Consider the following 14,444-nt stretch of genomic DNA (forward strand, 5'->3'; position numbering starts at 1 on the left):
CTGCCAGTAGTATACCACCCTGCCAGTAGTATACCACCCTGCCAGCAGTATACCACCCTGCCAGTAGTATACCACCCTGCCAGTAGTATACCACCCTGCCAGCAGTATACCACCCTGCCAGTAGTATACCACCCTGCCAGTAGTATACCACCCTGCCAGTAGTATACCACCCTGCCAGTAGTATACCACCCTGCCAGCAGTATACCACCCTGCCAGTAGTATACCACCCTGCCAGCAGTATACCACCCTGCAACCCACTGCTGGCTTGCCTCTGAAGCTAAGCAGGGTTGGTCCCTGGATGGGAGACCAGATGCTGCTGGAAGTTGTGTTCGAGGGCCAGTAAGAGGCACTCTTTCCTTTGGGCTAAAACAATATCCCAATGCCCCAGGGCAGTGAGTGGGTACATTGCACTGTGTAGGGTGCTGTCTTTCAGATGGGATGTTAAACGGATGTCCTGACTCTCTGTGGACACTAAATATCCCATGGTACTTATCATAAGAGTAGGGTTGTTAACCCTGGTGTCCTGACTCTCTGTGGACACTAAAGATCCCATGGTACTTATCATAAGAGTAGGGTTGTTAACCCTGGTGTCCTGACTCTCTGTGGACACTAAATATCCCATGGTACTTATCGTAAGAGTAGGGGTGTTAAGCCTGGTTAACCCTGGTGTCCTGGCTAAATTCCCAATCTGGCCCTCATACCATCATGGTCACCTAATCATCCCCAGTCTACAATTGTCTCTTTTATCCTCTCCCCTGTAACTATTCTCCAGGTCGTTGCTGTAAATGAGAATGTGTTCTCAGTCAGCCTACCTGGTAAAATAAGGGTCAAATATATAAATAAATAAAAATGACAGCCATTTCTTACTGAAAAGTTCTGTTACTGAAATGGCTAAATGGTTTAGGTTAAAACAGTCCCTATTCCCTCAACGTGCGCATCTCATGCACATGACTGACAGGGCCTGATCTATTGCATGTCATAATCACATCAATAAATTGGTTTTAACCAACTCTGAACACCATAACAGCAAAATGGATGCAGAGGACGTGACAAACTGGAGATGGGGGAATGTGTACTGGTTTCTCAGGAAGTAAAGGGGAAGTCAGATGTGTGGAATAAATGTGACTAGTTGTTAAATATTGGAGATGAAGATAAGGAACAAGCTTTGTCTGCGTATTATGTTTCCAAACAGATGCTGTTAGATTACAATAAACCTTTTCTGACTGTTTGGAACCGTTTAAACAACACTAAATAAATTATAAGCATACCAGAGTCTAACGTTTAAAAAAAAAATATTTGTAAAGCCTTTATTAAAGCAAAGACTAGAAACAGTCACATTCATTCTTGAATGCAATTTCCGGACATGGAGCAGTTTATTGAATGTTTTGCTAATTATTTAACGATCGCTTTCTTATTAAATATTTGAACTACAATGCTTTATTGCTCATCCAAAGAAATATCAGTCGACCAAAAGCCCATAGACCAAACCAGTTGACTAAATAAGTCCAGGCCTAGAATTGAAACAATAGATGCCAATCTGTTTCTCTCTATTGGCTATATGCTGTTTTTGTATTGTTAGTGATATTGCCTTCTGGTAATAACAGCGTTTCTGCCAGAGTCGTCACACGTTGTTCACTGTTTTTTATTAAGTTCACATGACTCTCCTCCGCCTGACGCTTCTGCCCTTTGGGGATGGATTTGTGTGTCTGGGTGGTTTGTATGCCAGTGTGTTTGATGTGCAAATAATGTGTAAAGGAATAGGTTCATGTACAGTAGATGTGTTCGGTCAGGCATCTCAATTCTCTCACTCTTGGAAGCCTTATCAAATGTTGATTGGTTTTACTGCTACTGTACTTTCAAAGAGGCTGTTATTTTTTCCCCCGAGCTGCCAAGGTAAAAATCTGTCGTTCTGCCCCTGAACAAGGCAGTTAACCCACTGTTCCTCATTGAAAATAAGAATTAGTTCTTAACTGACTTGCCTAGTTAAATAAAGGTCAAATAAAAATAAAAACCATTGACCCTGCTTTCAGTTTTACCCCACATGGGTTCACTAATATTGTTGTGTATTTCAAAGACAATTCAAGTGTCCTTCTTTTGAGGCAGATATGAGTTCAATATTTTACAGTAGTTCCATCCAGGTGTCAGTTAGTCAAACTCTACTCCACCCAGTTAGTCAAACTCTATTCCACCCAGTTAGTCAAACTCTACTCCACCCAGTTAGTCAAACTCTACTCCACCCAGTTAGTTGAACTCTACTCCACCCAGTTAGTCAAACTCTATTCCACCCAGTTAGTCAAACTCTACTCCACCCAGTTAGTCAAACTCTATTCCACCCAGTTAGTCAAACTCTATTCCACCCAGTTAGTCAAACTCTACTCCACCCAGTTAGTCAAACTCTATTCCACCCAGTTAGTCAAACTCTATTCCACCCAGTTAGTCAAACTCTACTCCACCCAGTTAGTCAAACTCTATTCCACCCAGTTAGTCAAACTCTACTCCACCCAGTTAGTCAAACTCTATTCCACCCAGTTAGTCAAACTCTATTCCACCCAGTTAGTCAAACTCTTTTCCACCCAGTTAGTCAAACTCTACTCCACCCAGTTAGTCGAACTCTACTCCACCCAGTTAGTCAAACTCTATTCCACCTAGTTAGTCAAACTCTATTCCACCCAGTTAGTCAAACTCTTTTCCACCCAGTTAGTCAAACTCTACTCCACCCAGTTAGGTGAACTCTACTCCACCCAGTTAGTTGAACTCTACTCCACCCAGTTCGTTGAACTCTACTCCACCCAGTTAGTTTAATTTTATTCCACCCAGTTAGTTGAACTCTACTCCACCCAGTTAGTTGAACTCTACTCCACCCAGTTAGTTGAACTCTACTCCACCCAGTTAGTTGAACTCTACTCCACCCAGTTAGTTGAACTCTACTCCACCCAGTTAGTTGAACTCTACTCCACCCAGTTAGTTGAACTCTACTCCACCCAGTTAGTTGAACTCTACTCCACCCAGTTAGTTGAACTCTACTCCACCCAGTTAGTTGAACTCTACTCCACCCAGTTAGTTGAACTCTACTCCACCCAGTTAGTTGAACTCTATTCCACCCAGTTAGTTGAACTCTATTCCACCCAGTTAGTTGAACTCTACTCCACCCAGTTAGTTGAACTCTACTCCACCCAGTTAGTTGAACTCTACTCCACCCAGTTAGTTGAACTCTACTCCACCTAGTTAGTTGAACTCTACTCCACCCAGTTAGTTGAACTCTACTCCACCCAGTTAGTTGAACTCTACTCCACCCAGTTAGTTGAACTCTACTCCACCCAGTTAGTTGAACTCTACTCCACCCAGTTAGTTGAACTCTACTCCACCCAGTTAGTTGAACTCTACTCGACCCAGTTAGTTGAACTCTACTCCACCCAGTTAGTTGAACTCTACTCCACCCAGTTAGTTGAACTCTACTCCACCCAGCAGTCAGTTGATGGTACTTTAGAAAGGGGCAAAACTGGAGGAAAGGTTTCTTACTTTGCTGACCAAAGAGCCATGGCCGCCTCCTTTCTCTTTCCTGTGGGAAAACGTCAAAACGAGGGCTAGTGATCTCTAGGGACTCAAGCTCCCATAACGACCTGCTCTCTGCAGTGCCATATTAGGACGTTGTGTGAGCTGGCGTGGTACTGGGAACATCCATGCCAACTCTGGGACAGAACTGTTTCCAGTGATCTGAGCATTGAGGCCCTAACTTTACTGTAGGACTGACTACACACCCACACACACAGGCAGAAAGGCAAACTACACACACACACTGTTTTCCCGTCTCTTATCCATCAAATACTTACTCAGATATGTGTTATCGACTGATCATTACCACACATAACAAATCTGGGATCACCACCATCTTCAATCTTGACCACTTTGAACCTTAGCAGTATTTGGGTGCATTTTATTTTAAATCAGGCATAGTTGATCTAAAGATATTTCATAGGTTAGCTCTGTGTGTCCCTGCTTGGAGCCGGTAGTCTGCTTGCTTGTTTAGTAGCCTGTTATCTGGAGCCAGAGGAGCTAGCCATGCTGTACAGAGGCTGAGGGTGGCTATCTGAGGGAGGGCAGGTGGCTGCTCCACACAGGGCCAGGGGAGGATGTGAGGACTATCTCTCCCCCTCTCCCCCCCACCATACTGCCCAGTGCAGGGCTTTCATCTCCCCACTCCCCCCCACAAACGATCTCTCCCTCTCTCCCCCTCTCCCTCCCACCATACTGGCCAGTGCAGGGCTTTCATCGCCCCACTCCAGGTCTCATAATCAGCCCCAAGTAAGAAAAACAAATGTCCATTACACCCATTGTGTTACGATTAACCTGAACTGTTAACAATGGAGGAAAGGGTTACAGTGCTTCCTGCGGAAGACACACACACACGCACGCACGCACGCACGCACGCACGCACGCACACACGCACACACGCACACACGCATGCGCTCCATCACTAACCACCAGCATCACCAAACACAGTCTGTGTTTTTCTCCCTCCCTCCCCACTCACGCAAAGGCTCTTGTTATATCACTGGGCTTTTTAACACTAGAAGAGCAGAGTGAGTCATTTTCACTCAATATGAATTTAAAATGAAAATATCTCTGCCATTTTTAAAGTCATGCCCCCTGCCTCCTTTACTTTTCCTAAATACGTCTATTTAACACGCGTTGGTGTAAGAATTCCAATATCACAAACAGAGTTTGTGTTATAAGCAGTTTTTTAAAGAGGACATGTTTATTTTCTTTGCCCGAAGCGCCATAAAGTGACTTTTTAGAATCCTACAGTCACATGCAGGTAAGACATGATTTCTATATATTATCAGAAAGAGCAGATTCAGAGTTTCCAAAACCCTTACCATTGCCAAATAACTCAGAGAATTGAAGAGACGAGGTCCTTTTAAAAATATATTTTTTCCCCACACATGAGCACGCGGCAACAGATCAGCCTACAGTCACATAAACTAATGAAAATGCTATTTTGTTTCCTATTCTGTTACCCAAAACCTTCATAAACACTCCATAAACACAACCATATTTATTAGACTGTTAGAATGTTTTGAGTCAAAATGACTGCTCATTGGCTCAAAGTGGGGGTCCGCCCTCGAGGCCCGCATTTTCTAGTGTTAAAGGATCTCAGGGTCCGAGATGATAACCCTCCCGAACTTACACATGGATCCTTATCCGTGATGAAGCCTAGGGCCGATACAGGCCCCCGTCCAGGGTGCATCCCAAATGACACCCTATTCCATCCCTATATAGTGCACGGCTTTTGACCAGGGTTCATGTACTGTAACAAAGACTGGACTGGGAGAAAAAAATAAAATAGTGGTTCTGTGTGTCGTTTGGGGCCTTAGTTCCGCCCACCATTCAGTTGTATATTCTTCTGTACATTCTCCTGCTCTCTCTTGGTTTCACTGTTTCTCTATGGAAGTAGAAACACAGTCTTGATGGATGGAGGGAGAGAGGGAGGCAGTCGGTCCACTTGGTGCATTAAGGAGTTTGTCTTTGCTAGCTGGAGATTGGTATAACCAACGGGGTCTAATAGTTTATTATCACTGACTAATACTTTTACGCCCACAACAAAACTATTTACTAAAACAAACTGCATTTTATATATATATATATGATTCACTTCCCCACATGGATATTTTCCAAATACACTGGCATGTTTTGGACTACTATTAGCACCTTTAGTTTTAGATACAGGCGTCTTGGTTGAACCAATTGCTTAATCTATTTATTTTGCATCCATGGATAACCATTAGTCTGTGGGATGGATAACCATTAGTCTGTGGGATGGATAACCATTAGTCTGTGGGATGGATAACCATTGTTCTGTGGGATGGATAACCATTAGTCTGTGGGATGGATAACCATTAGTCTGTGGGATGGATAACCATTAGTCTGTGGGATGGATAACCATTAGTCTGAGGGATGGATAACCATTAGTCTGTGGGATGGTTAACCATTAGTCTGTGGGATGGTTAACCATTAGTCTGTGGGATGGTTAACCATTAGTCTGGGATGGTTAACCATTAGTCTGTGGGATGGTTAACCATTAGTCTGCGGGATGGATAACCATTAGTCTGTGGGATGGATAACCATTAGTCTGTGGGATGGATAACCATTGTTCTGTGGGATGGATAACCATTAGTCTGTGGGATGGATAACCATTAGTCTGTGGGATGGATAACCATTAGTCTGAGGGATGGATAACCATTAGTCTGTGGGATGGTTAACCATTAGTCTGTGGGATGGTTAACCATTAGTCTGTGGGATGGTTAACCATTAGTCTGTGGGATGGATAACCATTAGTCTGTGGGATGGATAACCATTAGTCTGTGGGATGGATAACCATTAGTCTGTGGGATGGTTAACCATTAGTCTGTGGGATGGTTAACCATTAGTCTGTGGGATGGTTAACCATTAGTCTGCGGGATGGATAACCATTAGTCTGCGGGATGGATAACCATTAGTCTGCGGGATGGATAACCATTAGTCTGTGGGATGAATAACCATTAGTCTGTGGGATGGATAACCATTAGTCTGTGGGATGGATAACCATTAGTCTGTGGGATGGATAACCATTAGTCTGTGGGATGGATAACCATTAGTCTGTGGGATGAATAACCATTAGTCTGTGGGATGGATAACCATTAGTCTGTGGGATGGATAACCATTAGTCTGTGGGATGGATAACCATTAGTCTGTGGGATGGTTAACCATTAGTCTGTGGGATGGTTAACCATTAGTCTGTGGGATGGTTAACCATTAGTCTCTGGGATGGATAACCATTAGTCTGTGGGATGGATAACCATTAGTCTGTGGGATGGATAACCATTAGTCTGTGGGATGGATAACCATTAGTCTGTGGGATGGATAACCATTAGTCTGTGGGATGGATAACCATTAGTCTGTGGGATGGATAACCATTAGTCTGTGGGATGGATAACCATTAGTCTGTGGGATGGTTAACCATTAGTCTGTGGGATGGTTAACCATTAGTCTGTGGGATGGATAACCATTAGTCTGTGGGATGGATAACCATTAGTCTGTGGGATGGATAACCATTAGTCTGTGGGATGGATAACCATTAGTCTGTGGGATGGATAACCATTAGTCTGTGGGATGGATAACCATTAGTCTGTGGGATGGATAACCATTAGTCTGTGGGATGGATAACCATTAGTCTGTGGGATGGTTAACCATTAGTCTGTGGGATGGATAACCATTAGTCTGCGGGATGCATAACCATTAGTCTGCGGGATGGATAACCATTAGTCTGTGGGATGGATAACCATTAGTCTGTGGGATGGATAACCATTAGTCTGTGGGATGGATAACCATTAGTCTGCGGGATGGATAACCATTAGTCTGTGGGATGGATAACCATTAGTCTGTGGGATGGATAACCATTAGTCTGTGGGATGGATAACCATTAGTCTGTGGGATGGATAACCATTAGTCTGTGGGATGGATACCCATTAGTCTGTGGGATGGATAACCATTAGTCTGTGGGATGGATAACCATTAGTCTGCGGGATGGATAACCATTAGTCTGCGGGATGGATAACCATTAGTCTGTGGGATGGATAACCATTAGTCTGTGGGATGGTTAACCATTAGTCTGTGGGATGGTTAACCATTAGTCTGTGGGATGGTTAACCATTAGTCTGTGGGATGGATAACCATTAGTCTGTGGGATGGATAACCATTAGTCTGTGGGATGGATAACCATTAGTCTGTGGGATGGATAACCATTAGTCTGTGGGATGGATAACCATTAGTCTGTGGGATGGATAACCATTAGTCTGTGGGATGGATAACCATTAGTCTGTGGGATGGTTAACCATTAGTCTGTGGGATGGTTAACCATTAGTCTGTGGGATGGTTAACCATTAGTCTGCGGGATGGATAACCATTAGTCTGCGGGATGGATAACCATTAGTCTGTGGGATGGATAACCATTAGTCTGTGGGATGGATAACCATTAGTCTGTGGGATGGATAACCATTAGTCTGTGGGATGAATAACCATTAGTCTGTGGGATGGATAACCATTAGTCTGTGGGATGGATAACCATTAGTCTGTGGGATGAATAACCATTAGTCTGTGGGATGGATAACCATTAGTCTGTGGGATGGATAACCATTAGTCTGTGGGATGGATAACCATTAGTCTGTGGGATGGATAACCATTAGTCTATGGGATGGTTAACCATTAGTCTGTGGGATGGTTAACCATTAGTCTCTGGGATGGATAACCATTAGTCTGTGGGATGGATAACCATTAGTCTGTGGGATGGATAACCATTAGTCTGTGGGATGGATAACCATTAGTCTGTGGGATGGATAACCATTAGTCTGTGGGATGGATAACCATTAGTCTGTGGGATGGATAACCATTAGTCTATGGGATGGTTAACCATTAGTCTGTGGGATGGTTAACCATTAGTCTGTGGGATGGTTAACCATTAGTCTCTGGGATGGATAACCATTAGTCTGTGGGATGGATAACCATTAGTCTGTGGGATGGATAACCATTAGTCTGTGGGATGGATAACCATTAGTCTGTGGGATGGATAACCATTAGTCTGTGGGATGGATAACCATTAGTCTGTGGGATGGATAACCATTAGTCTGTGGGATGGTTAACCATTAGTCTGTGGGATGGTTAACCATTAGTCTGTGGGATGGATAACCATTAGTCTGCGGGATGGATAACCATTAGTCTGCGGGATGCATAACCATTAGTCTGCGGGATGGATAACCATTAGTCTGTGGGATGGATAACCATTAGTCTGCGGGATGGATAACCATTAGTCTGCGGGATGGATAACCATTAGTCTGTGGGATGGATAACCATTAGTCTGTGGGATGGATAACCATTAGTCTGTGGGATGGATAACCATTAGTCTGTGGGATGGATAACCATTAGTCTGTGGGATGGATACCCATTAGTCTGTGGGATGGATAACCATTAGTCTGTGGGATGGATAACCATTAGTCTGCGGGATGGATAACCATTAGTCTGCGGGATGGATAACCATTAGTCTGTGGGATGGATAACCATTAGTCTATGGGATGGTTAACCATTAGTCTGTGGGATGGTTAACCATTAGTCTGTGGGATGGTTAACCATTAGTCTGTGGGATGGATAACCATTAGTCTGTGGGATGGATAACCATTAGTCTGTGGGATGGATAACCATTAGTCTGTGGGATGGATAACCATTAGTCTGTGGGATGGATAACCATTAGTCTGTGGGATGGTTAACCATTAGTCTGTGGGATGGTTAACCATTAGTCTGTGGGATGGTTAACCATTAGTCTGTGGGATGGTTAACCATTAGTCTGTGGGATGGTTAACCATTAGTCTGTGGGATGGATAACCATTAGTCTGTGGGATGGATAACCATTAGTCTGTGGGATGGATAACCATTGGTCTGTGGGATGGATAACCATTGGTCTGTGGGATTAACGGGGGATGACTAGAGCGGCGTTTGTGTGACAAGGGCGGATCTCAAAGAATTATAACTGCGGGCCGGGTCTTTTTACAAAAGTGGCTGTAGGTAAGGGGTTCTTCATCCCAGGACATAGTGTCTCTAATACTGTAAGGGGTTCTTCATCCCAGGACATAGTGTCTCTAATACTGTAAGGGGTTCTTCTACATAGACGGTCATAGTAAATCCCAGGACATAGTGTCTATAATACTGTAAGGGGTTCTTCATCCCAGGACATAGTGTCTATAATACTGTAAGGGGTTCTTCATCCCAGGACATAGTGTCTATAATACTGTAAGGGGTTCTTCTACATAGACGGTCATAGTAAATCCCAGGACATAGTGTCTATAATACTGTAAGGGGTTCTTCTACATAGATCATAGGAAATCCCAGGACATAGTGTCTATAATACTGTAAGGGGTTCTTCTACATAGACCATAGTAAATCCCAGGACATAGTGTCTATAATACTGTAAGGGGTTCTTCTACATAGACGGTCATAGTAAATCCCAGGTCATAGTGTCTATAATACTGTAAGGGGTTCTTATACATAGATCATAGGAAATCCCAGGACATAGTGTCTATAATACTGTAAGGGGTTCTTCTACATAGACGGTCATAGTAAATCCCAGGACATAGTGTCTCTAATACTGTAAGGGGTTCTTCTACATAGACGGTCATAGTAAATCCCAGGTCATAGTGTCTATAATACTGTAAGGGGTTCTTATACATAGATCATAGGAAATCCCAGGACATAGTGTCTATAATACTGTAAGGGGTTCTTCTACATAGACGGTCATAGTAAATCCCAGGACATAGTGTCTCTAATACTGTAAGGGGTTCTTCTACATAGACGGTCATAGTAAATCCCAGGACATAGTGTCTATAATACTGTAAGGGGTTCTTCTACATAGATCATAGGAAATCCCAGGACATAGTGTCTATAATACTGTAAGGGGTTCTTCTACATAGATCATAGTAAATCCCAGGACATAGTGTCTATAATACTGTAAGGGGTTCTTCATCCCAGGACATAGTGTCTATAATACTGTAAGGGGTTCTTCTACATAGACGGTCATAGTAAATCCCAGGACATAGTGTCTATAATACTGTAAGGGGTTCTTCTACATAGATCATAGGAAATCCCAGGACATAGTGTCTATAATACTGTAAGGGGTTCTTCTACATAGATCATAGAAAATCCCAGGACATAGTGTCTATAATACTGTTATAAGTTCACATAGTTGCTGTCACAAACTCTTAACTCCACACAGTTGTCACTGACCAGTTGAAATGTAATTTCCCACTGAGCAAACAATTTCTGTACTTTTTGTTCTACTTGCAGCCCCGGTTGTCCTGAAAGGAAAATGGTAAAACACTTCATTGTGATGCAAAATATAAGGGCTGGACATGCAGATAAATGAAAGTCAGATAAATGAAAATATCATTTTTTCTCAGGACTGCCAGGGTTAAAAGTATTGCATCGGTTTAGAGCATAGTGTTCACCAAATGTCTTATACCGATGTACTGCTTTTAAATCATGAGAAAGAGTAAAGGGGGGCACAGGCTGCCACACTTCAGGGAGAGATCTGGAATTGGTCTGTTGGTGACCAGACTGTTGGTCAGCCGCTATGGTCTTGGTAGCTAGTGCTGGATGGTCCCTGTCTCTGTGCTGAGCCAGTCACTAACTGTGACTGTGTGTGGATGCCACTAACTGTGACTGTGTGTGGATGCCACTAGCTGTGACTGTGTGTGGATGCCACTAGCTGTGACTGTGTGTGGATGCTACTAGCTGTGACTGTGTGTGGATGCCACTAGCTGTGACTGTGTGTGGATGCCACTAGCTGTGACTGTGTGTGGATGCTACTAGCTGTGACTGTGTGTGGATGCCACTCACTGTGACTGTGTGTGGATGCCACTAGCTGTGACTGTGTGTGGATGCTACTAGCTGTGACTGTGTGTGGATGCCACTAGCTGTGACTGTGTGTGGATGCTACTAGCTGTGACTGTGTGTGGATGCCACTAGCTGTGACTGTGTGTGGATGCCACTCACTGTGACTGTGTGTAGATGACACTAGCTGTGACTGTGTGTGGATGTCACTAACTGTGACTGTGTGGATGCCACTAACTGTGACTGTGTGGATGCCACTAACTGTGACTGTGTGTGGATGTCACTAACTGTGACTGTGTGTGGATGTCACTAACTGTGACTGTGTGTGGATGCCACTCACTGTGACTGTGTGTGGATGCCACTAGCTGTGACTGTGTGTGGATGTCACTAGCTGTGACTGTGTGTGGATGTCACTAACTGTGACTGTGTGTGGATGTCACTAACTGTGACTGTGTGTGGATGCCACTCACTGTGACTGTGTGTGGATGCCACTAGCTGTGACTGTGTGTGGATGTCACTAGCTGTGACTGTGTGTGGATGTCACTAACTGTGACTGTGTGGATGTCACTAACTGTGACTGTGTGGATGTCACTAACTGTGACTGTGTGTGGATGCCACTCACTGTGACTGTGTGTGGATGCCACTCGCTGTGACTGTGTGTGGATGCCACTAACTGTGACTGTGTGGATGTCACTAACTGTGACTGTGTGTGGATGTCACTAACTGTGACTGTGTGTGGATGCCACTCGCTGTGACTGTGTGTGGATGCCACTAACTGTGACTGTGTGGATGTCACTAACTGTGACTGTGTGTGGATGTCACTAACTGTGACTGTGTGTGGATGCCACTCACTGTGACTGTGTGTGGATGCCACTAACTGTGACTGTGTGTGGATGCCACTCACTGTGACTGTGTGTGGATGCCACTCACTGTGACTGTGTGTGGATGCCACTAGCTGTGACTGTGTGTGGATGCTACTAGCTGTGACTGTGTGTGGATGCCACTAGCTGTGACTGTGTGTGGATGCTACTAGCTGTGACTGTGTGTGGATGCCACTAGCTGTGACTGTGTGTGGATGCCACTCACTGTGACTGTGTGTAGATGACACTAGCTGTGACTGTGTGTGGATGTCACTAACTGTGACTGTGTGGATGCCACTAACTGTGACTGTGTGGATGCCACTAACTGTGACTGTGTGTGGATGTCACTAACTGTGACTGTGTGTGGATGTCACTAACTGTGACTGTGTGTGGATGCCACTCACTGTGACTGTGTGTGGATGCCACTAGCTGTGACTGTGTGTGGATGTCACTAGCTGTGACTGTGTGTGGATGTCACTAACTGTGACTGTGTGTGGATGTCACTAACGGTGACTGTGTGGATGCCACTCACTGTGACTGTGTGGATGCCACTAACTGTGACTGTGTGTGGATGCCACTAACTGTGACTGTGTGTGGATGCCACTAACTGTGACTGTGTGTGGATGCCACTAACTGTGACTATGTGGATGCCACTAACTGTGACTGTGTGGATGCCACTAACTGTGACTGTGTGGATGCCACTAACTGTGACTATGTGGATGCCACTAACTGTGACTGTGTGGATGCCACTAACTGTGACTGTGTGGATGCCACTAACTGTGACTGTGTGGATGCCACTAACTGTGACTGTGTGGATGCCACTAACTGTGACTGTGTGGATGCCACTAACTGTGACTGTGTGTGGATGCCACTAACTGTGACTGTGTGTGGATGCCACTAACTGTGACTGTGTGTGGATGCCACTCACTGTGACTGTGTGTGGATGCCACTAACTGTGACTGTGTGTGGATGCCACTAACTGTGACTGTGTGTGGATGCCACTCACTGTGACTGTGTGTGGATGCCACTCACTGTGACTGTGTGTGGATGCCACTAACTGTGACTGTGTGTGGATGCCACTCACTGTGACTGTGTGTGGATGCCACTCACTGTGACTGTGTGTGGATGCCACTAACTGTGACTGTGTGTGGATGCCACTAACGGTGACTGTGTGTGGATGCCACTAACGGTGACTGTGTGTGGATGCCACTAACGGTGACTGTGTGTGGATGCCACTAACTGTGACTGTGTGTGGATGCCACTAACTGTGACTGTGTGTGGATGCCACTCACTGTGACTGTGTGTGGATGCCACTAACTGTGACTGTGTGTGGATGCCACTAACTGTGACTGTGTGTGGATGCCACTAACTGTGACTGTGTGTGGATGCCACTAACTGTGACTGTGTGTGGATGCCACTAACTGTGACTGTGTGTGGATGCCACTAACTGTGACTGTGTGGATGCCACTCACTGTGACTGTGTGTGGATGCCACTCACTGTGACTGTGTGTGGATGCCACTCACTGTGACTGTGTGTGGATGCCACTCACTGTGACTGTGTGTGGATGCCACTCACTGTGACTGTGTGTGGATGCCACTAACTGTGACTGTGTGTGGATGCCACTCACTGTGACTGTGTGTGGATGCCACTCACTGTGACTGTGTGTGGATGCCACTAGCTGTGACTGTGTGGATGCCACTAACTGTGACTGTGTGGATGCCACTAGCTGTGACTGTGTGTGGATGCCACTCACTGTGACTGTGTGGATGTCACTAACTGTGACTGTGTGGATGCCACTCACTGTGACTGTGTGTGGATGCCACTAACTGTGACTGTGTGTGGATGCCACTAACTGTGACTGTGTGTGGATGCCACTAACTGTGACTGTGTGTGGATGCCACTAACTGTGACTATGTGGAAAGTGTAGTTGCATTATTTAGAGTGTTCTGTTCCAGATAAACATCAATAATGGAAACCAGGGTAATTAATTTTTGAAAAGAGGGTTTGCTAGCATTTTCGTCTGTGTGAGTGTGTGTGTGAGAGTGAGAGTACCAGTCCCTCATATCTAGTGATGGGGGGATAATCGAAAGTCACATATCTGGATATCATTTTTTAAAACAGCATTACCTGCACCAAAACTCACGATTTTTTCCTCATAGCTTGTTCTCCAT

At 44.8% G+C, this 14,444-nt stretch overlaps 1 protein-coding gene across 5 annotated transcripts in view; it reads left to right on the forward strand.

Moving 5' to 3' along the window:
• The window catches only part of LOC118372688 (rab GTPase-activating protein 1-like), a 172,799-nt gene that overhangs the window by 78,112 nt on the left and 80,243 nt on the right, over positions 1 to 14,444 (forward strand). The gene's annotated exons all lie outside the window — the stretch shown is intronic.

This window comes from Oncorhynchus keta, chromosome 12, assembly GCF_023373465.1.
Source record: "Oncorhynchus keta strain PuntledgeMale-10-30-2019 chromosome 12, Oket_V2, whole genome shotgun sequence".
Classification (NCBI taxonomy): domain Eukaryota; kingdom Metazoa; phylum Chordata; class Actinopteri; order Salmoniformes; family Salmonidae; genus Oncorhynchus; species Oncorhynchus keta.